Source organism: Hyperolius riggenbachi, chromosome 5, assembly GCF_040937935.1.
Source record: "Hyperolius riggenbachi isolate aHypRig1 chromosome 5, aHypRig1.pri, whole genome shotgun sequence".
NCBI lineage: Eukaryota > Metazoa > Chordata > Amphibia > Anura > Hyperoliidae > Hyperolius > Hyperolius riggenbachi.
The window spans coordinates 248,424,313-248,436,801 of record NC_090650.1 but is presented as its reverse complement, the minus strand read 5'-3'; the positions used below and the strand labels follow the sequence as shown (position 1 = coordinate 248,436,801).

At 41.2% G+C, this 12,489-nt stretch overlaps 1 protein-coding gene across 3 annotated transcripts in view; it reads right to left on the bottom strand.

The window, feature by feature from the left end:
• The window catches only part of CDH20 (cadherin 20), a 556,554-nt gene that overhangs the window by 383,051 nt on the left and 161,014 nt on the right, over window positions 1-12,489 (bottom strand). The window contains exon 1 of one of the 3 annotated variants that reach the window (XM_068236744.1): window positions 7,081-7,131. The exons of the other annotated variants lie outside the window; for them this stretch is intronic. The gene's annotated coding sequence lies outside the window, so the exon portion shown is untranslated. Of the gene's footprint in view, window positions 1-7,080; window positions 7,132-12,489 lie in introns of those variants that run through there. 3 annotated transcript variants of the gene reach the window in all.

Here is a 12,489-nt window from a genome sequence, read left to right as displayed (position 1 = left end):
GTAGGCATGTTCTGTCAATGAAATGGAGCAAACTCTCAAAAATTAATTTTCATTCCAGGTTGTGGGGCACCAAAGCATGAAAAATGCTAAGGGGATGAATACTTTTGCAAGGCACTGTATGTATTGGTGTCTTAATTTCACCACTTGAAACAGATAGTGTGATGAGATTTTGTTAGAAGGGAGCCAAGGCAAAACGTATCTTTGAATTTCTTGATTCGGGTCAACTAATCTGATGATTGAGAAGCCACCCCAGGATGAATTTTCATTGGTTCAGAGCATAAGTCCAATGTGCAGCACCAGATGGAGATAGAAAGGGACTGATTCACAAAGCTTTTCTGTTGAATTATCTCACCATATTTATGAACTTACAATTTAGCTCTCCTTAACTGACAATTCATCTCTCCTTATCTATTTATCTCACGGATTATCTCTCCTTATTTGTTCATCTCATGCATCATCTCTTCTTACAGTTAAGGTGAATACTTATACTACAGTGCAATTTCATTATAGAGGTTGAATCCAGTAATATGACTAGTCTTTGCGGTATTTTAATCTAATCAGACAGAAGATCCCAGCAATCCCAAATGGCTGCAATGATTAGAGCAAAGTTTTAAATCATTTTTTTAGGTAGCTGTATTTTTTTTTTAATTACAGAAATGGATATGATGTACTGATGTATTCCTATACTCAATCCCCTGGGGGAAGAGGTATATTGGAAAATCCCTTATTAAAGGGGTCTTAGAGATTCCACAGTAATTTGCCTCCTGGATCAACTTTTACTCGTATAGGGGTGATTGCCCTCACCTACTTCTGAGCACCAGAGGTGGGGATGCATCCTTTTTACTTGACATGTACAAACATATTTTGGTAGGAAATAGGAAGGATTTCTGCTCCCCTCTTGCAGAGAACAGCCCAAGTCAAGAACCATGTGCACAGTATTGTCCAGGAGGGGGGGGGGGGGGGGGGGGCAAAATGGCCAGCTAAGCTGCTCTAGTAACAGCAGACTGCATGAGGGGTAAGGGGTTAAAAGACTTGGGGCTGAGGAACGCTACATTGTAACATATTTAAAATATGTAGTAAATTGTAAAAAAAAAAAAAAAAAAAAAAATAATGAAACATAAATAAAATGAAGAGATTAACCCAGTTTGGTGCAAATGTGATGCACTCACCACGCCGTTGAGTGGTATGTCTTATTATCTAGGTGTAGGAGTAATGAAAAGCTTGGTACTCATCTATTCACACATTCAAGAATGCCTTCTGCATCTAGAATCACTAATTAAGTCAAGATAAAGAACATCAGAATAATAAAAAGATAAGATACTTTTTCCCAAACAAGCTTGTTGTCATCAGCTATTTGTACGCAGCTTATTTTATTAGTTCGATTGTGTGAATACACATTTACACGTGTTAGACTATCACTAGCTCTGCAACTGTAGTTGCAAATAAATTGCTCCTCAATCCTCATATGTTTAAGTCATTTTTTTTCAACCAGTAATCTACTTCTTTCTTAGTATTTAGCCACACACAATACCTTATTATACAAAAGAGTTGATGCAGATGGGGTGGGGACAGAGCTGAAAAAGATAAAACCGGAGAAGGATGGGAAGGATACAGACAGAGAGTTGATGGAGATTGGCAAGAATCTTTTACTAGGCACATCTGTAGTCTAAATTAAGAATTTGCTATTGGCAAATACCAATCACTGTCCATTTAGAGCAGGGGTCTCAAACTCGCGGCCCGCGGGCCATTTGCAGCCCTCGATACAATATTTTGTGGCCCTCGCCGGCAAAAGCTTCCTTATAGTTCGCTTGAGTGCTCCCAAGTAATCCGCCGCATCCCCACTGCTAAACGAGGGCTGCAGAGACCCTAAATCGCCCGGGGGGGCAATCTGCTGGCATTTCCTGGAAGGGGCAGAGCTTTCAGCTTCACCTCTGCCCCTCCTGACGTCAATCGCCGCATGGATCGCCGCCTCTCCTCGCCCCTCTCTGTGAAGGGAAAGTGAGAGGGGCGAGCAGAGGTGCCGATGCGCCACGATTGTGAAATTCCTTATGCGGCCCAGCCTCATCCTGACTTTGCCTCCTGCGGCCCCCCAGGTAAATTAAGTTTGAGACCCCTGATTTAGAGCATGAATTCCTAACTGTTAGATGCAATTCTGTTTTTAGCAAGAGACTTAAGGTTCGTACACACTTAGCATTATATAGACAAGTGTTCCCCAACCCTGTCCTCAAGGCCCACCAGCAGTGCATGTTTTGTGGAAATCCACAGAGGTAGTTAATCAGCTCTGCTGAGATACTAATGACCTCACCTGTGATTGTGTGGTTTCCTGCAAAACATGTACTGTTGTTGGGCATTGAGGATAGGGTTGGAGAACTCTGGTATTGATCATCTCAGGTTCGAATCTAGTGTGTATGATGTCCTTGATGTGTGGGCACGAGAGCCGGCATGCTGGGTCATCTCGTCCAAGTGCATCCTGACATTATTCTTCCCTCCCTTGCACCACCCCCTCCATTGTTCCCCACACATTGTTCCTCTGCCATGCTCCATAGTGACTGAGTATCTGTACAGCCTCAGTCCTGAACTGTTGCCCATGGGATTGTGCCCTGATCCCTGCCAGGCAACAGTACTTTGAAGTGTGCACCCAGCTTTAGACCATCATGCAATAAGTATTTCTTCTCTCAATGTGTGTTTTTTCATGCATCTTATCTGCAAAATACATTTCAGTAGGTGAACTAAAAAGTAAGTATGAAATGTGACATAATGAGATAAGATACATATAGGTACTAGTCTGACTAATTATTTTAGGCCCCTTTTAATTTTTGCTTTGCATTATGATAGTAGTAAAAATGTTTCTGTAAATGTTTCTGTAAATGTTTCTATGCAAATTAGACTTTCACTTAAAAAATAAATAAATAAGAAACAAAACACCTTTTATCTGTCAGTACAAACAATGCTGATAGCAATTCTCATTCTGCAATCTTAAATATTTATTTTTATTGGGGGGTTTAGTGAAGCTGAATTTACAGGATTTACATTACACCGTTAAGGCTGCTAAGCTCTATTCCTGGTAAAAATGTTACTCCTTAATATCAAAATAATAATATGAGACACCAAGACTTTTCTTTCAAGTTTATTGTCATGTCAGGTTTGGGCAAATATTGGGCAATTTATAGTAATTGTTCCCTGTTGGTAGCTGAAAAAAATGTTGTATTGATAAAGTAAAAAATAAAAGAAAGAAAAAAATTATATGGGAGAAAACTTTATTGAATTGGGGCCTTGACCTCCAGCTTAATCTCTACAAATAGATACTCTAAGCTTACTAAACTGTCGACAGTACCTGGACGGGAGTTTATTTTTTTTTTTCATGCCATCATCAACATTATATAATTACCAAATATAATTATAACATACCTTACAGTATTCCACAAAACAATAATTAAAAAAAATCTGAGGCAGTGGTGCTAATAAGAAAAAAAAATATGGCACTGATTTTAGTTTAGTCCCTCGGGGAAAATGTCTAAAAGAGAAGTGTCATTATTGCTGCCCTGATCATTTCTACTCTTCCTGACAGCTACACAACTAGAAATACCAAAATATTGTGACTGAATACTGACATTGCAAATTGTGCAACAAGAAGATTGGGCACTATATAAACATAAATAAATACTAAATAATAACTTTAAGCATATTTCATGGATTTCTATAAATGAAGTTTGGCTGTGTGTTTCAGACACTTATTTTACAATATTTTCCTTATGGGACCATGGTTAACCTTACGGTATGCCATCAAAAACTTTCTAGAGATTTGTTACATTGTTGTTGCTTCCTTTGCTATGTTTTGGGATTATGTTTGTGATGCATGCATACTCGTGTTTTCATTTCTGGCATCTAAGATATTGGTAGCAAAGCCTGATGTACTGCCAGATGCCCTTTCTATGCTTTCTGCTTTGTGTGTCAACCAGATTTCATGAAACTGATAACATTAACGGAAACACGGCATTGGCTTACAAAGCTGATGGAGCACAATGGGAAGAAGGCAAAGAACAGTAACAGAGGCTGTTAAGCTGAAATAAAAGTGTATATAGCTGCAAAAATACTTGTATTTCCTATTTGTATAAAAATATGTCCTACAACTTTTTGTAGTTAGGGTTTAAAGCTAAACTTCTGGTATACAGTATATAAAAAATCAAAAATCTAAAAGTAAGACTGTAAGGTACTCAAAAAAATAATTTATACTTTAGCAGTGTTTAATCTCTATGGACTCAATTCACTAAGCTTTATCAAACACTTTATCAAACGTTTGATAATTTACCTCATGGGTAAAATGTAATTTTGAATTCACTAAGGTGTTATAGATTTATTTAACGTTTTATCGATAAAACGTTCAATAAATCTATAACACCTTAGTGAATTCAAAACTATATTTTACCCATTAGGTAAATTATCAAACATTTGATAAAGTTTTTGATAAAACTTAGTGAATTGAGGCCAATATTATCAGACTTATTTTTTCTCCTGCTCAGTTTCATGCACGGGCTGGAAGAGGGAGGGCAGTAGTGAGCCAGGTGGACTCCGTTGCAGTGAAGCAAGAGAGATATGGAGCCTGCTATTTTAATTTCTTTTGAAAGAATACCCATTGCCTGGCTGTTCTGCTGATTCTCTGCCTTCAACACTTTTAGCCATAGAACCTGAACAAGCATGCAGCAGATCAGGTGTTTCTGACATAGCTGCATGCTTGTTTCAGGTGTGTGATTCAGATACTACTGCAGCCAAATAGATCAGCAGGGCTGCAAGGGAACTGGTATTTTACCAGTCCCTATTCTTCCCACTTCAGCTGTCCTTTAACTATCAATATAAGAATGATTTGTATTACAGGAGAATGATGAGATGACAAGTTAGAAAACTGGGGAACAACTTTTTTTTTTAACTTTCTTTTAATGTTGTGTTTCCTAAGAAGAAAATGCATCCCAGAATATCTTTATATATTGGAACTGATTTAGAAAGCTGTGATAAACTGAAATACCTGTGACTGCTCATGTGAATCTGTACACTGCAGGCATCGTTCTGGTTCTGAGTGGGGTAATTAGTTAAACTGAAAAGTATGTATTACCAGTATACCCATGCCCTGTGCATGGAATGGGCCATTATAGTAAAAGTAAATACTGTTTAGGGATTTGAATGCTAAATTTTACCTCCTGCTTTGTGCAGTCATTTAAACAAATTATACAAACAGAATGTTGATAATTCTGTGATGTCATCAATTACTGTTGTTATAATTTACAGCACATTTATGTTGACATTTTTACCAGTATTAGGAAGTCATAACAAGTTCAGTCTCAGGCTTGTTTAGTGATGGTATATGTTATATATGTTTTTGTGCTAAAGAGAGGTTATCTTTTAACTTCAGAGGATATCAACTGCGGAGCACAAAACTACTTAGTCAGGCTGTTTTGTGTTGCCAGGCAAGCTAAATCACTGGACTGGAAGCAAGATTTACAATTCTCCACAAGTTAACACATTTCACATACAGTAGATATATTTTAGCTTTAAGTTTAGTTATCTGCTTGGAGTTCAGCTATAAGCTGTTATACAAGTAAAGCTGTGTCAGTTATCAGGAAGCCTAAGTACATCTGTTTTCTTTAATCATTGGCTGACATACACTCCCAATCTCTTGGTGGCAACATATGTTTCAGCTGTATCATCTGTACAAATCCTGCCTGTCAACCTTTCAGTCAGTAATATGGGAAATGCATCTCTATCAAACAATCTAACTACTTGTTGTGTACACTTGTAATGGTGCACAGTGAAAGGTGCATCAGATTATCCACGTCTTACATATTAGAATGAAATCATGGGCGTAGCAATCACCCCTGCAACCCCTGTCATTACAGGGGGGCCCAGTGGCTTTAGGGGCCCCTCCTCCTCTATCTACCCAACTACAAGTGCTGCCAATTAGCAAAAAAGCCTCCCCATCTACTTACAAAAACTGTGTGCGAAAGCATGTGTAATTTTTTTTACTGCTTTTAGATGTTGCTTCACAGCAGAACACTCTCTGTTGCCATTCGCCGGCTACCAATCACGCAACATGCGTGGTGTTCGGGAACCAAGGGGGATCCATTATATCATTTTTGCAGGGGGGCCCTATTAAGTCTAGTAACACCCCTGAATGAAATTGTTAAATATTTATGCCATTTATGAGATTATGATAGCAGTAACTTAAGTGTTTGGGCAGTTTTAAAGGTTTCATACACATCTGATTTCTTATAATCTGCACAAGTTAAAGAGACTTTGTAACAACATTTTCAGCCTTATTTCTTCTATCCTATAAGTTCCAATACCTGTTCTAATGTGCTCTGGCTTACTGCAGGCTTTTCTAGTTGCACTGTCCCTGTAATATAACTAATCCTCTTTTTCTTTGTCAAGCTTTGTTGACCCAGGGAGGATTGGGCTGCCTCTGTTGTAATAGGGAGAAGTTATGCACGCCCCCTCCAGGCTCTGTTTCAGTTTGTCTGTGATGCAGTTTGTGAGGCTGAGGGGGGAGGGAGCTGCCTGTCACATGCCGAGAAACTGTGACTAATCCCAGACCAGACTGGAGTTCAGAAACTTGTAGTATACTACAACATCAGATATACATATATATATGTATATATATATATATATATATATATATATACACACAAACACATACATACATACACACATATTAGTGTGTGTGTGTGTTTGTGTGTATGTGTGTGTGTGTGTGTGTGTGTGTGTGTGTGTGTGTGTGTGTGTGTGTGTGTGTGTGTGTGTGTGTGTGAGTATGTATATATCTATATATTTACACATCCATCACTTTCTGGTTAGCATCCATGTTGTTTGTTTGTAAACACTGCATAAAACTGTTAATTAAAAGCCAGGAATGCGATGGGGAGCATCAGAAACGGAAAAGAGGGATCCAGGAGATCACAGTGACTCCATTGGTATGCTTTTTATTGTACAAATCAGACAGTATAGATTCTCTTAGTGAATTCAAAACCATATTTTACCTAAACCTAAACTGAAAATAAAAAGTCAAAATAAGCATACACAGGTCATACTTACCTTCTGTGTAGTCTACTCCACTGTGATCAATGGAATTCTCTATCCTCCATTTTAAAAATGGTCATTACCCCATAACAGCTTCCTGGTCAGCACACTGTTAAACTGTAATATGAAAAATGATGAGATTCTGAGTGGAACTGACGGTGAGGTTAGTATGTAATATTCATTTGCAGCTACATCATGTGTTTATTTTAAATAATTTTACTCGCTTTAGGTTCCCTTTAAACAGTCAGTATAAGTAACAAGAGCCTTTTGCAGAACCTAAAATGCTAGTCACCTGGCCTTTGTGCCTGTTCACAAAACCCCCAGATCAGCTCACAGGTATTTTTCTTGATTACAGAGGCATTGAATTGGCCACAATGGGCCTGGTTAATTTGGCACCACCATAGGCCACAATGCATTTTGCAGCTATGCAGACCCGCAATGTGTAATGTGGATGCTGGAGATTCTGGAGTTTGGATAATGTATAGTTGAACTCTGGCTATCTGTGGGGACTATGGGAGTGGTTGGGCCAGAGTTTGGCTATGGTATAACTGAATTCCAGCTAGTGGCAGTGACCCTAGCTAGCGCTGTGCTTTGGGAATGTACGGTCGGCCATAGTGTATTGTCCGCAGATCACTTGCAGTAGTCAGGGCTGGTTCAAGTAACAATTGGGCCCTAGGGCAAAATTAGCCTGGGGGCCCCCCAACAGACACCCCCTGACCAAAAAGCGCCATTAGAGACCCTTTGTTGCAGCCACATTTCCCTCCTGGGCCCCTGAGCTGGCTGCTGACCCTCCCCCAATCACCTCCCAACTTAACAGACTCTGCAGAGTCCCTGGGGAGCAACAGTTAAGATGGGTGAGGGACACCTTGGGGGCCCCTACAGGATCTGGGGCCCTGGGGCAATTGCCCATTTTTTTCTATGGTTGCTCCGTCCCTGGCAGTAATAGGCGCTCAGGTATCGAATAGCTGAGCATTGTGGGGGTGAGGGTTGTACTGGGGTTTAAGTATTAGTGGAGGGCACTCATCTACAGTATACCCAAGAGCATGGGGGGGGGGGGGGTGGAGTTAGTGGTGGATTATGTGCAGGAAGGGGGGAGGTTAGGTGTAGATGAGGGGGTAAGTGTTAAGCATAAGTAGGGCGGTTAGTGTCATGCATAGGTAGGGGTTTGTCAATGTGTGGTTAAGATTGGGGAAGTTGATCATAGAATATCAGTAACATTACCAATATTCTACTACTGACCAAATTAACAAGTGCCTTTACTAATTGTACACACTTGATTTCTTTCACCACCTTATGTGCTCCTCTTTTTTCCTCCGTTTAGTTAGGTTCTAAATCATATTGAGGGAGGGAAAAGTAAAGCCAACTCAGGCTCATACTGCAGAAGGTAAAACTAGAGTGGGAGTGGGGATGAGAAAGATATTCTCTGACTTGCTCTATCACTATCTATGGAAGCTTAAGTTTTGTGTCAGATAACATAGTACAGGAGGTTTCTTAATCACTTTTCAGACAAACAAGTATGAGAAGAAATGTACATGATAACAAACTACTGAAGTCCAGTCTAACCATGTTGAAAACTGTATAATTTTCCTGTGACTGGAGATACACTTCAAAAGTTATCTGTAAAGTGGGATAAAACACCCTAAACTGAAATGTACTTACCTACTCTTGATGTGAAAAGAACATTTAAAAACATTCCCTGCATTTCTTATAAAAAATGTTTACTTTTAAAGCAGAGAGCAGTACAAACTGCTCATCTCTGCTCATCTGCAAATGTATTTAGTAAGAAGCAAAGGTGGAGGGGAGGGGGCAGAGTGAGGAGACCAAACTTGTACTGCTCTCTGTATTAAAAGTAAATATTCTAACACACATGAAATGCTTTTAAATGTTCTTTTATGTCCCTAAAGATAGATGGGTACTTACATTTTAGTTTAGGGAATTAAATCCCACTTTAATGCCTGCCCTGGGCCACAAACGCTCCATATCAGACCAGAATTATATTTCCCTATTCTCTTTTCCTCATCTTAGCTTCACATTTTTCTCTTACAAGGATGTGCCAGAATTAAGCAGTGTGTTAAATTTAGATTCATAAAACCACTGGAATGTGATTTCCTCATGGGTTTCTTCTTGGTTATATTGATTGTTCTGCTAAAAGTATTTAATTATCTTGTGTACTAATGTAAATAAACGTCAGGCTGTGGTTCATTTAAAGAGAATCTGTACTCTAAAATTCTTACAATAGAAAGCATACCATTCTATTCATTATGTTCTCCTGGGCCCCTCTGTGCTGTTTCTGCCACTCCCTGCTGCGATCCTGGCTTGTAATTGCCAGTTTTAGGCAGTGTTTACAAACAAAAGACATGGCTGCTAAAAGCTTGTAATAGGCTCCGAGAAGCTCTGTTTGTGACTCACACAGAGCCTGCAGGGGGCGTGGAGAGGGTGTGTATAGCTTCTATCCTGTCACAGCAGAGCAGCAGATTCCTGTCTGAGTGTCTGAGCCCGACAAAGCCGTCAGAGGAAAGAAGATTAGATTATATAACAGAGATAATACAGCCACTGTGCAACTAGGAAAGGCTGCAGTAAAGGGGCCCATACACCTAACGATTTTCCCGCCGATATACAGCAGATTCAATCACTGTGATTGAATCTGCCATGAAATCGTTGTGCAAACACTGACAGAACGATCGATTTCCTTCTGAAATCAATCGTTCCCATCGATCAGTCCGTGCGGAAGATTTGCTCGATCGCCGGTGGGGCGGGAGTGTGCGTCGATAGTGGCGTTCAAATGCCCGACAACCGATGCTAGCGGCAATACATTACCTGCTCCGCCGGCACGTATCCCCTCTGTCCCCACTGCTCCTTCTCCACTGGGTTCCGGGTTCCGGCTGGCTTGACTTACTTTCTGTCTCGACAGGAAGTTTAAACAGTAGAGCGACCTCTACTGTTTAAACTTCCCCGGACAGAAAGAAGTGAAGCCAGCCAGAACCTGGAGCCCAGCAGGAGAAGGAGCAGCAGTGACAGCGGGGGCTCGCGCCAGCCGGAGCAGGTATGTATACCTGACGGGGGGCGGCGGCAGCTCCACAGAGTGTGATCGGTTTCAAAGTGAAATCGAGGCACAATATGTTTGCAGTAAAGGCAGCCCTCTCTGATCAGATTCAATCAGAGAGGGATCTATCTGTTGGTCGATCTGATGGCAAATCGACCAGTGTATGGTCACCTTAAGACAGACCACATTAGAACAGGTATAGGAACTTATAGGATAGAAAAAAAAAGGCTGAAAATGTTGTTACAGAGTCTCTTTAAGATCTGTAAAAAATATCATTTTAAAACACAAACCTAAGCGCACAGGGTTTGTTAATGCTGTGTAGACACTCAGTGGAGCTCCTTGTGTATGTCTGTGCATAATCGTAGCTGCTTGATTAGCTGATAGTTGGGGGCCATTTCCTATAGCACAGACCTCCTGAGCTTCAGGCTGTGAACTTCTCAGACAGCTCTTCCTGTGCCTTACCCCTTCACAATCTGAAATGCACAATTAGTGCAAGTGAACCACGCTTATAATTCAGGTAACTATGTAATAAAATCCAGAAGGGACTGTTAGGATGTTGTCCAATGCAGTAAAATGTGTCTGGTTTAAACACACACACACAAAAATAGGTACATTTTTTAAACAAATCAATATACTGTATATATCTATGGGCCAATATATATCTATTGCTCCTGTTAATGTAATTGCATGAGTCTCCAAACCAAAATAGTCCTAAAAACTGCATAGACAGTTCCTTTTCATAGACAGTGTATTCATCATTGAAATGACAGCAACTCAATGCAACTCAATGTCTCCCCCATGAGGAGTAGACCGATATAAGCATTGTATGTGTCAAGACCTCCCAGTAGACAATAATACTGAGAAAGTACCATTGATGATAATATTTTAATACTATCATGAAAACATGAAGCACGTCTCCGGGCACAGATATAAAATACCATCAAACAACTTAGTAATGAGACTGCTCAAATGCTGCCTTTTATGTGTTAAAGGAGGTAGCTAAAGATCATGCCTTGAAACTTTGATCACATGATCAGAAGTGGCTGAGCTGAGGAACTAGAACTACTTACACAAATACCATCAGTGTTGCCTGCCAGGATTAAGCTGAATCCACTAGGCAAGTGGACAGCACTGCAGGGAATAAGTGCTGTATAGACGCCTTGCTCTACTATAGCAGAGTGACATGTGTTGTTGCTATGAGGAGAGGATGAGGGACAATGATGTGGTGCATAATGGAGTAGCTTCTGGTAGGCAGGGTAGAGAGGAACACTGTGCTACAGATCTTTAAAGGACAACTGAAAGGAGAGGGATTTGGAGGCTGCCATATTTGTTTCCTTTTAAGCAATACCAGTTGTCTGGCTATCCTGCTGATCCTTTGCCTCTAATGCTTTTAGCCACAGGCCCTGAACAAGCATGTGCATATCAAGTTTTATTCCAACATCATTGTCAATTCTGACAAGATTAGCCCCATGCTTATTTCTGGTGCTATTCAGACACTGCTGCAGCCAAATATATCAGCAGGGCTGCCAGGCAACTGGTATTGCTTAAAAGGAAATAAATATGGCAGCCTCCATATACTTCTCGCTTCAGTTGTCCTTTAACCTCTTCCAGACCCAGGTAATTGAAATCTACATATTGCATGGAGGCTCTTAATCATGCTAGGGCACAGTTTTAATGTCCCATCACTATTGCTATTGCCTACTAACAGCTGAGCTCCGTGCGCCAGTTGTTTCTGACCCTGTGATCACTGCCTGTGATCTCTGTGAGCCAATCACAGTGATCACAGCACTAAAATAAAAAAAAAGTGTCTGGTCCTTAACCTTCTGCCGCCCGCGTCACGCCAGTAGGCGTGGCCGCGGCGGCAGCCCCAGGACCGCCTAACGCCAATTGGCGTAAAGTCCTGGGGCTCTGTTTTGCATGAGATCGCGCGCATGGTGCGCGCGCATCTCATGCTCGGAGGGCGGAGCTCCGCCCCGCCTTCAGTCTCCGAGCGGCTATTGCCGCTCGGGAGACTGTTAGACGGCGATCACGCCGTCTATTTACTAGGTGCAGCGCTGCGATGAGCAGCAGCGCTGCACTGGGGACAGCCGTGTGACACGGCTGTCCCCATGGGGGACAAGAGAGCAATCGGCTCTCATAGGCAGAAGCCTATGACAGCCGATCGCCATAATTGGCTGGCTGTGGGGAGGGAGAGAGCGAGGGAGGGAGGGAATAAACTTAAAGAAACAGGGTTTTAAAAAAAAAAAACAATAATATTTATTTAAAAAAAAATAAACATGGGGGAGCGATCAGACCCCACCAACAGAGAGGGTTGGTGGGGAGAAAAGGGGGGGGATCACTTGTGTGCTGAGTTGTGCGGCCCTGCAGCTTGGCCTTAAAGC